Source organism: Lampetra fluviatilis, chromosome 17 (genome assembly GCF_964198595.1).
Source record: "Lampetra fluviatilis chromosome 17, kcLamFluv1.1, whole genome shotgun sequence".
NCBI classification, from domain to species: Eukaryota; Metazoa; Chordata; class Hyperoartia; order Petromyzontiformes; family Petromyzontidae; genus Lampetra; species Lampetra fluviatilis.
In genome coordinates, this window is record NC_136291.1 from 8390015 (window position 1) to 8406157 (window position 16143).

At 42.5% G+C, this 16143-nt stretch overlaps 1 protein-coding gene across 2 annotated transcripts in view; it reads left to right on the forward strand.

Moving 5' to 3' along the window:
• Positions 1 to 325: 325 nt before the first annotated feature.
• Positions 326 to 16143, forward strand: part of LOC144936904 (RNA-binding Raly-like protein) — a 138759-nt gene continuing 122941 nt past the window's right edge. For both annotated transcript variants that reach the window (XM_078864116.1, XM_078864118.1), the window contains exon 1: positions 326 to 504. The gene's annotated coding sequence lies outside the window, so the exon portion shown is untranslated. The remainder of the gene's footprint in view (positions 505 to 16143) is intronic.

The following is a 16143-nucleotide window of genomic DNA, read 5'->3' on the forward strand; positions in this document are numbered from 1 at the left end:
TAGCCGTGAGCAGGAATCGAACCCGGGTCGCCAGGTTTATAGCGCATCGCGCTAACCGCCACATTAGCACTACACTACACAGAGACACACACACACACAAACACATCTACACATACACACACACAAACACATCTACACACACACACAAACACACACACGCACGCGCACACAACGGGACACGCTGCCACGCACAGCCCCGTGTTCAATTTCCCTGCGTGACGTCACAAGGGGGAGAGAGCCGTGTAGCCCCGCCCCCATCCCTCCCCCTCCCTCCCCCTCCCGTCTCGGCGAAGCGCGCCCCGCAGCTGCAGCGTAGACAGCGCGGCCGCTCTCCAGCGCTGCAGCCGCCTCTTGCGCCGGGCTCTGCTGGTGTTGCCGTCAAGCGGCGTTATCGACTGTCGTCTTCTCTCTCCTCTCTCTCTCTTCTCGCTCTTCCTTCCTTCCAACACCAGCACCACCAGCAGCAGCAGCAGCCGGATTGTTGTCCCGCTTCTTGTGAAGGCGGTGAGTAAAAAGGCAAAACCTGCACCCCGAATGGCACCCTCCTTTTGACGAGCGGTGTCCTTTTTTCACGTTCTTTTTTCTTGACTTGCTCGTTATGTATACTCCCCCCCACACACCCACCCACCCACCCTCCCCTTCCTCCTCCTCTCAATTGAGATGTTTATTTTTTGGGGGAGATGCGGTTGGAGAAGTCTTCTCTCTCTTACTCTTACACACTGCGTCGTTTTTTTTTACTACTGCTGCTGCTGTTAGAAATTGCGTGATAAACCCTGACTAGTCACTCCTGCTGCTGTGTGCGGTGTCTGCAACGTTGAAGCTCGACACGGGGGGGTGGGGGGGGTAAGGTTGTTGACCGGTACGAGACGTTACAAAGCTACCTACCCACCACCACTGCTGTCTTCGTCGTGATGCACCTGCAGCGTGATCGAGGTGTCCGTCTGTTTACTGCCTGCAGGCACGGAGCGCTTCACATCCATTTGATCTGTAAACGCACTGCCAATGACGCAACGAGTAGCTCTGTGTGAAATCACAAACTACTGCTGTGCTGTGTGTGTGTTTGGATTCGCTGTGCAGTCTCTAAATATGAAGTGTAACGGTGCGAAATTGCTTCATGTGTTGGGACGCGGGTCTCGAGTGGTCGTTCAAACACAGTCCCGACGACTGCGACTGGCTTCTTGTTAACTGCCTCGGTAATGCCGTGTAACACGCACGCACACACACACACGCGCACTTTACTTTTGCTAGTTTAATTGAAAAAGCCCAATTAGACGCAACGGCGATTCGCGTAACCTTCTTAGCACGTTGAAAAGAAACAATTCAGATTCGATAATGTGAGCAATACATAGTGGCCAGGCTGTTACAGCATGCGTCGTTTTAGAATGTGCTCGTGTATACACACACACACAGTGCTTTATACAAGTATCTTAGGGTTTGTTTAATATTCAGTCGATGGGTAAGCGTCTGTGATTAAATGTGGATCAACTGTTCCGTCTTTAATTGTGCTCATGTCTAATTTATCATAGCCGTGCGCCCGCCCGCACACACACACACGTGGTACACGTGGTATGCGTGTGTGTGTGTACACGTGTGTGTGTTCATTTGGTATCTTAACAGGTGCTCGCTAATAGCTTTCATTCGTCCTGACAGTCTTTTGATGAATGGGGTAATCCTCGTAGGTATACATTTGTCATTGTCCTCATTTTCGAAATTGAATTTTGCTAACTTCCTGTTGAAAATAAAAACCCTGCTGTAGACACCCCAGTGTGTGAAGGTAACGGACACAAAGACGTCAAAATGTCATTGTCAGTACTCCACACAGCACTATTATACATCACAGAATACATCACTCACAGTGACGCATTGCCATAGTTGGGAGAAATTGGTCGTCTGGTTAAAACGTCAAGGCGGCTGGCCTGAATAAGCCAGACTTGTGTAGGATACCAACTAAGACGACTAACTCCGTGGCAGCGCGTATGGCATGCAAGGTTTCGCATCGGCACACAAGTTAGAGACACCGGCAAAGCGAATTGGAACGGAGCTGCAAGACTGGGGGGGTGGGGGGTGGATGGCAAGTGACGGGAACGTCGGGAAGGGTTTCGAGCGACAGGCACGCGTCCCTTTAGAAGCATCCGTCCGACTGCGGTGCGACCTGGCAGGGCATCTTAAGATTCTGCTCGTTAGGACTTGGCTCCGAGCCGACGGCAGTCGTGAAGTCTCGGCGGCGTCCCATTGCCACATATACCCCCTTAAGCATTTGTTAAAGTGCCGTATTAACATGAATACTTTATGCCTCGCCTTTGGTTTATCCCTTTATGATCAAAGCCATTAACTGCGCAGGCAATGCTTAGAAGTCTTGCCTCGCACGCCGTCAAATAAAATAATAATAATGATTGGAGCTGTTTTTCTGCAATCCACTCACCGCTTCAATAGTTGCTGAGGAGAACTGCTATTTTAAATTCGCCCGTGCCGTGGGGAGATCTACACGGGAATATTATCACATCATTGAGTGCTGCAGGAGTTCAATCGTTGACATAATTAAGCAGCCCTCATCATTCGATCCGCTCGTTTCAAAACAAGTGCATGAATTACACTGCTATTCTTGAGACAATATAATGCATTGTGAAATGTGAATTGTACGTGCTTCCTGTTGTCGAGGAAGGCGTATCTTATTGCCACCTACTGTTGCCTATGCATACCCACATTGCTATTTAGTGTATTGTAGTTCCTGTCAATGTTGATAATGGATGGGCGATGCTGTTGACAAAACACGGCACTTAATTCCACCATAACCTTGCATCTAAAGCCCCCTTCCTTCCGATGTCTGTACAACTGTGGGAACTGAAGACTACCACTGCAGATTGACGAATGGCAAGACATGAATCATTTTGACACAGTGTGTGTGGGCAGAACTTTTTTTTTCGATTCAAGGCTACCGGGTATGGAGTAGTTCTCTACAATGCTGGGCGTCTTACACACTTTATGAGCAGATGGGCGACTGAGGTCTGCAAGTGTCTCCGGGTTTTTTAATCAATGTAAAATAAACATGCAAAAAATAAACTGACAGAACGTAAGTTAAATGCAATTTAGTTAAGTCCCACAGTCTACTAAGTTGAGGCATTTTAAGTCGTTTATTTTAGCACCTGTTAAAAGTTTGTCTTCTTGTACCGGGAGCCCAATGATGAAAAATATTGATCGGCCCGTTTTCCGAAAAGTTATTGCCTGCCTTGTGCGCACATGCAATGCGTAATTGCTTGTTTCATTTTCTTCCGCTGACAAGAGTTCACGGTCATCCAGAGGTGATAGTCCCCACTGTCACACTCTGTGACGCTGATAGAGCTCCATGTCCATGATGCTCTCCGCCAGCCAAAGGCTTCTCCATTTCTCTGACTTATTAAGGGGTCATTGTTCACAGCATCAGCTCGTCGTATATTAAGTTAACGTTAATAATACATTTACACAACTTTGCCAATCCACTGATGGGTCAAGACCCCCCTCCATCTCATATAAGTCGTGGGGATTGTTATCTGAACGTGCTTCATGCTGGTCGGTGCGGGTTTGCGAAGTGAGCTCAGGCCCAGGTTCGGTTCAGGCATCATTCGCCACTGGCACTTGCCTTGGCCAGGAATCGAACTCGGGTTGCTGTGCTTACCGCGCAGTTTGCTAACTGCTGCATCATTACTGCCCACTCTTGTGCATTGCTGAATCTTCGATAAAAGGTGACTGTGGTTATGTACTTTAAGCCTGTATCTATTGGTCAATGTTTTCTTTCATGCACAGTCTGCGTATGTACGGACCTTTATGCATACATTATTTCATTGGCAATGATAATGGCTTGAGCAGAATGCATTTCCATTAACATGCAGTGGTGATTCCTGTGACACCTTGGCTTGTGCCAAGGTACAAAGCTAATGCTTTTTTTCTGCCTGATTGCTCAACTCCGCACAGATTTTGTGGTCAGTGCTGCGAGTGGAACAGAGAAAGTTGTGACTGTATGTCTGAGCAGCGCGCATGCTGTGCATTTTGTACAATGTCAAAGGGATATCTAAGTCACTGGGGACAAACAAGAAGCCAGATTTTCATTTGATGCCCTTTTGCAAGCGAGTAGCAGGAGAGGCCATGCGAGCATTGAATATTAATAGTTATTATGAATTTGGATTTATTTCATTTGTTTAAGATATAAAAAAACGAATGGTACAGTATATCTGAAAATACTGCACCTTCAACAAATTAATTTCTATCACGAGGTGTAATGCTGATTAGCTGGAAGACGGCGCTGTGTAGAGAAACATGAGCAGAAAAAAAAATCCTTAATTCTGCAAATGAAAAAAATGCAAGACTTGTGAATTGTGCAAGATTGCAGAGAATTGCTCATAAGCTGGGTTAATCATGCTACATTGTTGTGTGCGCTCCTTTTCACGGGGACGGGGTGGACGGTTGTGGGGGCGATGTGATTCGTTAACATTATACACGAGAGGACAAATCAAAAGTTCAAAATTCCGAAGCTTGCATTTTTAAGTCGGCCGAGTCAATTTCAAAGGACATCACTGTGTCACGCTGCATCCCTAAAAGACTAATGATATTTATTAAATGAGTCTGATAATCATCGCACGCGTGCATACGTGCGAAATATACTGTGAAAATAATGGCATGTGTTTGAAAAAAACGTATTTTCATATTTTCCTGGTGATGATAACACACCACATTCGAATTTTCTAGAATGTATTCCCATTTATGTGGATATGAATGACATCGTGTTCTTTTCTAATTGTATACACATGTAGAGTAATATATGCTGATATATATTTTTCATAATATGCATGCACTCATTAAAAGTGCCATTGCCAAAGAAAACTATTCTAATATCCCCCAATTAGCATGAAATTGGCCAATGGTCAATGCTAATGATGGAGCCGCAACCTAAGACTATAATGCTTCGGAAAAATCACGTCCGCCGAGGAGATGGAGCAATATAATAAGTGCGTGTGCAGGTGCTGGGTGGATTGTCCTGTCGCAGTTTCGTGATAAGATGGTGACAGCTTGGAGAGTCTTTCTTCCACCAGTGGACTAATCGTGGAGGATGATGATGCGCATGCAAGTTGCCCGTTGCCGTGAGCGGAATATCGTGAAAGTTTACTCAACGTATCATGAAAATGTGTGATGTTGTTTGCTCTGTGCTGACACTTGCACCACCAGGACCAAATAATAAATGTGCTGCCACATTTTAATAGCTGCAGTGATTCCAGTGGGAAAATGTGATATACATACACAGTTGTGGAGTTTTCTCACTTGTATTAAAATAGGTAGTTAATCGTGAATGTAAAAAAAAATTGCATTTTTCTTGGTAGCAATGTAGCAACCTAACAAATCACAGCGTGTGTTTTTGCACTCCTAACGAAATGCCATGACATAATGAATACTGTATCGAGTATACACTATTGATCAAAGGTTTCCAATATATTGTAATGTTAAAGGTCTGTTTTTATTGTTTATCATTTTAATAGAAGCATGGTAAGTCTATATATGTTTTATTACATCCCACTTATGCATCACTGTCGGAACAAAAAGCAGTCTGCGGTTTGTAACCCACCGCTTGTGAATATTTCCTGTATGCTACTTTGTATTGAGGTAAAGAAATAGAAATATGAATGTGCACACACAATACAGCAGACACCCTAGCCCTGGTTGTGTAAAATCAGTGGCTCTGATGGCAGGACAACGTAATTTTGCAGCAATGTCCTCATCTGTAGCCGCAGCACCCACAACCAAAGGGTGTGGTGTTAATGCGGTGAATGAGTTTTCAGATAAATTGCCATTGTCTCAAATTGCTTTCATTCAATTCCACCTAAATGAAATGTGTCTGGGGAAAATGTTTAATTTGACCTAAAGACAAAGAGAGGTTAAAATTGATGGCAGTGGGTGTGTGTTTGCAAAGCAGTGCATGCTCTGGCTCTGGTTGTAGGAGCACACGTGGTTTGATATGAAATCCATCGCATGTTATTTTTGTTTGGTGTTTTTTTTTCTTCCTCCATACCACTACACCTGTCACAAGTCCAAAATAATGTTCATAATTCCCAGGTATAACCCATGGCGACGTGATATGTTATTAAACCACGTTCGGAATACTGCGTCTTGCAGATCATTCAAAGTGTGGAGTTGGCAAAGAAAAATAACATTCGTGATGCAATCATCTAAATACAAATCGGCACTGTAATGTTTAAACGCTCCATGTTGCATGCCTTCTGAGCAATTTTTCGGCTGCAATTTAAGCTTGGTGGTTTTGCACAGGGTTGGGGTTGCACCAGGTTTGCTCGGCTGTAGGGAGCAATGCAGAATTATTAAAATGCAAAACGTTTTTTTTAGTATAGACGGGCTATGCCTGGATGTTTGTGTTCCAATAATCAAATAATTTTCCGAACTTAGAGTTGCACGTGAATGAAGGAGGCACATATTTCTTAAGTACATGTTTTACAGATAAAACAAAATTAAAGTCATAATCATTGCATGCTGACACATTTCTAACCACCATCGTAGTGAGGTGTATTAATACTCATTATTCACTGTTGGACGACGGCCTCCACATATCGTGACAGTCATGGGGGATGTTCAACCAGGGGAGGACCAGTCAAAAATATACAATTAACCACTGGAATTAAACATGATCATGAATCTAACTCAGGTGGCTGATCAGTGAGCTAACCACTGCTCAATTCTCCCTGCTCACCTGCACTGTCGTTACAGGTAACAATATTTGTATTACAAATGCTGTGCTTACATCAACACATTGAACTACGTGATATCTAAATCCCAAGTGCAATAATAATTATGTTTATTGAATACGCTGATAATAATTTCCAGACATTTTGTCAATCCCCCGAATGAAGGCTTTTTGAGGCCATGCCATCGGGGTTATTGGTCAGTACCAGTTGGTGATAGGAGGACGCAGGAGTGGGTAATACATCACTCACCACGAATGTTCGCCATGGCCAGGAATCAAACTCATGACGGCAGGTTTGTTGCGCCCTACGCTAACCCCTCTTATGCCACTCTGCTCCATAGTAAAGCATGCTTCTGTTTGATACACCAATGTCAACTGCATGCACAGTACTGCATTTTAAAATGACAAAAAAAATACAATTCTGCAACGGTTACTTTGCTCGGTATCGCACGGTTGTGATTTATTTTGGGCATAGCTTGAGTGACTTGTTATTATAGTACAGTAACACAGTAATATACTAACATCACAGGATCAAGGGAGATGGCGGTTGCTTTGGGAGGCATTTAGCCAGCAGTAGACTGATCATGGATAGTGACAATGGTGAATACAGTGATAAATGACTTATTGTTTCCATGAAAAAAAAAATGCATGTTTAAATGAAAACACAATATTTTTATTTTAAGGTGGATTGTGGCATAAGGGTAGATGAACTGTCGTCTAGTGGTCTAGACTAGACTGACTGAACAGACAGAATCAGAATATTTTATCAGACTATTTATTTGTCCTGGAGAAATTCGAAGAGCTCTGACACGATTTTCACGGATCTCCAGTCGTAGGGCATGCTCCTGGCTCTCTTTGCCTTGTAGTGGACTGTGCTATGCACCTGAGTTTGATTCGTAGCCATGGGTATATCAGTATGGTGCGATATCTGAACCAGTCCTGGGGACTGCCCCCTTCCCTAACTTGACCAGCACCACACTAACCACCACGGCGAAGTGTGGTCGACAACCCCGTGACTGACACGGCATGCGGAGGCGTTTGACCAACAGTGGACTTAACAAAAGGCTTGTCGCTTATGAAGAATAATCTGAGAAGCGAATTGTGCTTGGTTGAGCCCACCTTACGCACCATTACTGTCCTTTGTTAAGCATGTCCCCGAAATCACTCCTGATTCGTTGCCATCGGCTAGCATTGAAGGCTGCGATTATGCCTAAAGATGATGGTGTCTTACCTATCGTTGGCCCTGAAAAGGCAGACATTGAACATCATGAGAGGCTGTCAACATAGTTTCCAATAGTGGCAGCAGTGTAACATTTGAAAGCTTATCGCGAATTAGACCATGGCAACTCTAAAAAGAAAAATGCATGACCACCCACAGTTAATGCAATTTGCTTGAGGCATTGAAGACGGTCCCATTGAAAGAGGAATTGGTATACCATATTGGGCTTTTACCAAGCTTTTAGCGTAAACAGAATAGCTTAATAAGAAGAGGCTATATTAAGGGCAGTGTATAAGTCATGATATTCAATGTGTGCTGAGCAGGTTTTGGCGTATTTCCTGGTATTACATCAGTGCTGATGGACAGAATGCGTCGTGCAAATTCGTAAATATGCTGGCGTTTGTGGACCCACTGTGCTTTTTTTCGTCTTGCATAGCAGGTGTTCAGCTGTAGAAGTTGCCAGCATCGAACATGCAATAATTTGTATGTTCCATTGGCATTAATCTCACACATTGTGATCCGTTAATTTCCATGCACAATCCAATTAGAAAATGCGTATTACTGCACAGTAACAACGTGAAAGGACTCAGAAAGAATATCAGATTTTTAACTATTGGATTTCGTATATTTAAGCATTATTTTGGATTGCATTTTTTCGAAGATAATTTAGAAGTTGTAATAATTGTATCTGTCTTGGTGCTCACAGAAGTGATATCAGCTGGATGTCAAGTGGCATCACTATTGGTGGGAAAAGCACACACGTGATGCCAAGTTCGTTTGTTCGTGACATCACTTCCTGCAATGTCATATTGCCAGATCAATTGAAACATGTGTATGGATTATATGACATTTTTGGGATTTAGAAAAAAATCAGGAATACTATCGTAGCTAGGGACCTTGTTTCAGATAAGACAATCCATGGATAAGAATTGTCTTCCAAATAATCACACAGTAGAAATTACTTTCATCTGCAACTTATCTGCAATAACGGTGGATGCTCGCATGGCAACGTGTGCTCGGATCAGCGTAGAGTGCTGTATCTGGGGCATCTGGAGATGGAAACAATGATGTGAAGAAATTCAACACTGTCCAACACCAGCACAACCCCTATCCATCAATATGTTCATTTTAATCATCCATCATTTTAATAATCATCATCATCATCATGCTGCTGCTGCAACTGCTGCAATTGGTACTGGCCTTCCAAGGTCTCCTACTGTACCTGCACCACGTGGCCACAGCAATTGTCTCGATCTCACACTTGGTTGCTGGCTTTTCCTCGTGCTGCTCCAGTGCTAAGTGTCCCAGTTTTCACGGAACATTCCCGGTTTTAGAACTTTGTTCTCGGTGTAACACTGTATATGCAATCATTGGGATTTTTACCCCGTTTAAAATCTTCTCATGTTCATTACATTGCATTGTACAGGTATCCTTTGATTTACGGAAGGGATGCGTTATTTAAAAAACGCGCGTAAAATTTTATTTAGTAAATCGGAATGACTTTTCCCATTAATTTAGTTGAAAAAATGAGGGATGTGTTCCAACTCTACTCCTAACCTAAAAAATATACACCTATATGACGTTTCACAATGCAAAAATAATGAACATAAATATAAAAACGATAGAATAATAATTTATTGCAAACAAACAATTATGAACCTTTTCTGGGAACTCACCAAAACATTTTGGTATGACTGTAAATGTGATGTGGAGGCATTACTGTTGCACTGCAGGGATACCGTCACACTGTCGCGGATGGATGATGCAGCCTCCCGGGTGCTCCTTGTTTGATCTCATGGTGGCGTGCCACGTGATATTTCGTTCATGTGGAAATTCGATTTCGTTCATCGAAAAGTGTCCATAATTTGCCAATTGCGTGAACGCGAAATATCTGTAAACCGAACGTTTGTAAATCGAGGAGTACCTGTACTGTATTGGGAAAGGGTTGATCTGCTTAAGTAGTGTAAGGTTTGCGGGGGTGGCAGACAATTAGGCGGGGATTCATACTCTTAGTTCTTTCGGTAAAGTCACGTAGGTAAAAAATGAAATTAAAATTAATAAAAATAAAACAATAAAATCACGACGTTTCGGAGGCAACACAAGTCTCCGTCATCAGGTGGGACCGTCACAGCCAGATTAGCTGCATCACTTAATGGCTCTGACGGTCCCACCTGATGACGGAGACTTGTGTTGCCTCCGAAACGTCGTGATTTTATTGTTTTATTTTTATTAATTTCATTTTTTACCTACGTGACTTTACCGAAAGAACTAAGAGTATGAATCCTTGCAGTCACGAAAGCTTCAAATCTAGAATTAGGCGGGGGCCTATGAGTCGTGGTGGGGGCAAATGTTAGAAAGAGCAAGGCCACTGTTTGGGGCAGGGCTAGTGATTGGGTGGGAGTGACTGTGTAAAACTAGGCGGGCTGAGAGAGGTTGGAGCCACCAACTCACTACGGCATCCTGGTTGAGTCTCCAGGAAATCCCCCCCCCCCACCCCTCTTCTGGCAAACTGTCTCTTTTGGCAGTGACTGGCAAACAATCGGTGGAAACAATCAATGCCCATGTCACCATCGTCATCATCCATCATTGATGGTGGCGAAAATAGTGGCAACGGCTAGAGCAGTGGCGAGGTCAACAGTGATGACCGCCATCTTCTTCCATCAACATTATAGAATGGGCAGTCACTAACTTACAAACTGGTTAACGTTCCTGAGACCCATTCGTAAGTTGAACAGTTTGTAAGTCAGAACACAAAAGTGTGTTTAATTGCACGTACGGTCGGTGGTATTGAATGTGTTGCGGTTCAACAAAAATGGGAAGCATTGTTAAACTCGTAAATAATAATAAATATTGTACATTTGCCAAACCGAAATATTTCCGTGGTTCGGTTCGCAAGTGCGAGTTAAAGTTCGCAAGTCAGATCGTTAAACAGGAATACTGTATCTTGTGGAAGTTCTTTCGTAAGAGGGGATTGTTCGTAAGTTGGGCGTTCGTAAGTCGGGGACTGCCTCTAATCCATCATCAGTTGATCACGGATAATACAATTAATTTATTGCCATAATATCTATATACACAAATATAGATATTATGTTAACACCCACGTTCAGCTCCTCCCATACTCTTCCTATTGTCTGCAACATTGTGGATAAATGGAAGGCCATTTCATGGATTACTGGAAGATTGATTTATTAGTGGCCAATGATAATGTGGCAGACAATATAACTTTTACTCTATTGTGCATTATTCCTCCTTTTCACAATTATTATTTTCTGTATAGTATTACATACAGTAGTTATGACTACAAATGCAAATCAAATATGAATCTGATGCATGATCTGTACCAGTGGAAAGTGCAGTAATACCACACATTGTTTCATTCGTATCATAATTTACAATTCAGTTCATAAATATATGTAACAAAACCACCTGGCAGACAGAGTTTTAACATTCTACACAGCCCAATATACTATACCTTATGCATTATTTACCCTACCTTGTTGGAAGATTTATGGTAATGTGTTTTAAAAATCGTGTTTTACAATGCAGTAGCTTTCATAAATTCATAGAGCTTTAGATGTTTTTTGTTACTGAACTTTCAAGACTTCTACGATTTTCAAAAACAATTTGGCAAACTGTCATCGCCAAAAGTGCGGGCACAAATATCATTTTGTTGAGCATGACCTGCGATCTTATGAGATGAGTCGCCACGAAGCGTTTTGACAATAACACGCAAAAAATAAATATCTGACAAGACCTAATTTTAGGCATGTAATAAAGGCCTCGTGTTTATGAACCGTGCGACTTTATAGCACTCTAATAGGATAAGTGCATTGATATTGCGGGTGACAATTCAGATTTTAATTAATAAGTGTTGGTTAGCATGTACATTTGATTTCTAGCTCTCGAAATGCTTTTATACACATTGCCCCCATAATCTGCATGACGCCATTTTGTTTCCTGTACAAAATAATCCCGGTGCTTTATGTGGTTAGTGGCAATTTCTTAACACTGTCCGATCTCACCATTGTGCTTATTAATTCTACAATGGGGGGTGAGTTTTGTTTCACCGTTATTGGGCACTTAATATCCAGCTAGCACTAAGATAGTGGTGATCAGGGTGGCCTCAGGGCCGCTGTGGTAGTTTGTAAAAGAGGCATGTGATTTGCATTTGTTCAGTAGAGTATTAAAGTGCTGTCAAAATATATCACAGCTGCAACAACTAAGATGTTGTTTTTGTTTACCTACTTATTTAGAATTTGGAGACCGTGGTAATCAACCGTGAAGATGGCAGTGGTTTAGCGCTCTGCACAATGGTCTGATGTTCCCTATTATGACAATAGATTGGGACAGGAGTGACGCTCAGGAGGCCATTGCTGTACTGATTAATACAAAAAGACACATATACCTGGACAGTGTTGGTATGCTTGTCCCATTAATGTAAATTCATGTGAAGCTATTCTCACTCCAAAAAAACCTGCAGTTTATTTCAATGGAGCAGTCCGTTAAAAGAATTAAATTAATGCGTTAATGGCATGCACAGATTATGTATTTTCTGCAAAAACCAACAGCTACAGAAATATTACTGTCATAAGAATGTCCTATTTGTGGCCCTTTAAATGGTCTACTGTTTTAAAATCATTGCCAATTGGAAATGCCCAAGCGTATGCGTGAGACAATTTTTCGTTCCTTTCCGTATACATTTGTTCCTTATCTCTAAATTATGTTTTTATTCGACTGCTCGTTAATGCCCAACAATTGCATTCTCGATACAAGTACTCTTATTGAGCCTCTCCGTGCACTTGGTATTTGTTTTTATCGTGAATAAATAAACAAGCTGCGTCTTCTGTTGTTGCTGGCCATGGAAACAAGCAATTACGGAGCGCTGGCTTCCGAGATGTGTGTGTGTTTGTACTTTTTCCCGTGGTCAACTTTAATGAGCACTTGCGAGGTAAATTTTCGAAGGGATAAAGGTTGTTTTCATCAAGTCAGCGAGGGCACTGCCATCGAGATTCCGAAAAAACAAACGCCGCTTTTGGGGTCGCGGAGTCATGTTGGAAGAGACAGGAGTGAGCGCAGTGGCCAAATTAAGGTTCCCCCCCATTGGTTATTATCAACCGAAATTCTGACATCAAGTAATAAGTCTAGAGTGAGCAAGGAAGCTTAGGCTCACATCTAAGTGCAGCTGCTGCCCGTTCTGCCAGGCACCGATTTTATCCAACGGTAAATATATCTGTTGAAGCTGCCGCGTCTTGCGCGACTCATTTCTTTTCATGAAGGAGTGGGATGACTGCGGTAAACGGCGGCACTGTTATGGGCCTTTGCCAGCCCAGGCATGACCCCTTTGGGAATGGGAAGCCACCTGCTTCAAAAGTCCCCCATTTGCTGCGCAAGTAACTGGAACCTGATTTGTGGTAAATATCATCTTGGTACCCTGGCTTTTGTCTACGGAAGGGGTCATTAGCCCAACATGGCATTTCTTTAGCGACAAATGCTGTGCCGAGCTGAAAAATGATGCAATTAAGATGCCGCTCTTGCATTTTTAATTTACTGCCAGAACTGTTTATTATAATTTCATGTATATACTCAACACGCAAGGGATATATAATGTTTTTGTGTTCGACTATACTGTAGTAGTTACAATATTTTTTATATAATTTGTGGCGCATATGCATTGTGTACCGTGGCGTAAGAGGTGTAATGGTCACATTTTGGGGAATGCATGCACAATAATTTAGTCTGCAGTGTTAAACCTCCTATGTCACTGTCTGAAAAAGAAAATGCGGGTAGCAGTTGCGTAAATGATCATGAATTGCGATACAAACACGTTTTTGGAAAAATGACAATTAATTTTACAACAGTTGTGGTTTTAAGTCAAGAATTATCCACGCAAGTGTTTTACAATGTTTGGTCAGAATTTTAATGATCTTTATACCCTCACATGTTTTATTAAACAGGCACTTCAGATTCCTAAAGTTGCTCATAAATACTGTACACTGCAGTATATACAATCAGAAGCATTTAATGTTTAATGTTTGTCTATGACTCTATCGATCCGCACGCTTGGTGGGAGAATGTGCATTCTATATTCATTCCGGAACTCTCTTCCACAAAAAATACACTACTTGTGCTGTACTGTGAGCCTGAAATAGGTAATGCTATGCGATACATATAAATCTATCGGGACTCTTAAATGTATTCTTGGCTCTGACCTTACACTTGCTCTTTTGTATCATTCCAAAAAGATACACATGCATACAGATGTGACTTTTTAGTCACGAGCACCATGATTATCCAACTGTTTGTGTTGCTGCGGAAAATGTAAATGTGATATTTGCAGCATCTTGTCCCACAGTACGTTGATTTTACTTCGAGGGTTTGCGTGATTTTGATGGACATTTCGTTTGAATTTTACTGCATTTTATTTCTATTTTAATTCACAATTGTCAGCCCTTTTCTCAATCCACTGACGGATGAGGGCCTTTCCATGCTGTCACACATTGGGGGGTTGTTTGGCCATGCATTACTTCACTCTGCTGGACAGTGTGAGCTGGTGAAAATGAGGAAGGGAGAGAGGGAGGGGGGTATGGGGGGGGTGCAGGACCAGTTCAGATATCATGTGTTTTTACCCGTGTTAACCGTGGACACCAGGAATCAAACTCAGATACTCAGGTTCGTAACTCAACGTGCAAATCACTTCGCCACCTCTCCACACTTTTGTTTAACTGCAGCATCTAGTACAGTGTTACACTACATGCAGCCCTCATATCTGAAACTCCTAATATCTGCAGGGTTGGGCTGATTCATTGTTATTATCATTGTGTTTGGATCGGTATTTCTAAGGCGTCACAGTATGGCACTAAATTGTGCACGCAAACCACATACAAGCCATGAACAGACAGGCGCTAAATTAAGTCTATTACCAGTGATAATTCATTAATAATAGATGTGATGATGAGGATGATGATGGTGGCTATGATGTCAATCTTAGATGCTGCTGCTGCTGATGATGATGATGAAGATTATCGTTTTCCCCATTACTACTTTAGCGCTGCCACCGCTGACGGTGCTGACGATGGCCAAGGTGGTCGATTTTTGCCATCGTTGTTGCCAGTTGCTGCTGCTGAGGTGGCTTGTTATGACGGGCGTTAGGGCGACACCCAAAAAATTGGGTGACCACGTCGGAGATGAACAGTCCCACGGTGCTGTACCCACATGATAGGATGCGATACGACAAACCTCATGGTACAGCAGAGTACACCAAAACCTCTGAGGATGTTGGTAATAGTACACCGGGCGGTTTGCCCCATTACTGGTAATGGGGCATGTTTTACTACTCCATAGGTGTCTGCGATTGTGTTGTGTAGCTCTTTATTGGGTTGTACCACGTGTTGTTCTGCGTACTGTCGAATGTTTTGGCATTATGCTCAACTATTCAGTTCCTGAAGGAGCTCGCAGCAGGTTGAGCGAAATTGTTGAACATCTTTCCAAACAAGACACGGTACCCAGTTGAAAACACATCGGAGAGCTACGGGTATGCTTTCACAAAAAAAACTCTGTTGAAAATAAACATTGTTAAAGATCAGGCTCTGGGCCCATAATCTGGTTATGTTTGCCTCGGGCATGTGACTCACAATTGGAGGGTTTGCAAATTCAAATCCTAGTCTGGGTTGACTCAGTTCTATCATCCCACAAGGTTGTCCTGTGGATACATCTCACCCAGGAACGTGGAACTTCTACCACTGGCTTTGCACTGTACACCATTCAAATAATTTTTTTACTCCGTAAATCATTTTTTAAATAGTATAAATTTTGGTTTCAGTTGTTTTTGAAGAGTGGTGCGGGATTTGGGTTGTTATGATACTCAGTGGACGACGATTACAAATTATGTCAGATGTTCTTTGAAAGGCTTTCAATTAGCCGTGAACGTCACACTTTAGTTAGCAAAAAGAGTCACTCGAAAATTATAGGAATCATGTGGAATAGAAGAGATGACCCCGGAGTAAATTGAGATCTCTCAAGTCTTGCACATTTGGTGTCGTCTCTCCCTTGCCGTTGACACTCGGGCATTGGGCGTTCCTCGCCCTGTCGCGATAACGGTGGTTAATCTCACGCATGGTAATGAGCACTTCTTGAATTGCAACAAAGGTAATGATTTGAAGTGCCAGGATAAAAATATATGCTCATAATCATCTTCATCATCATCATC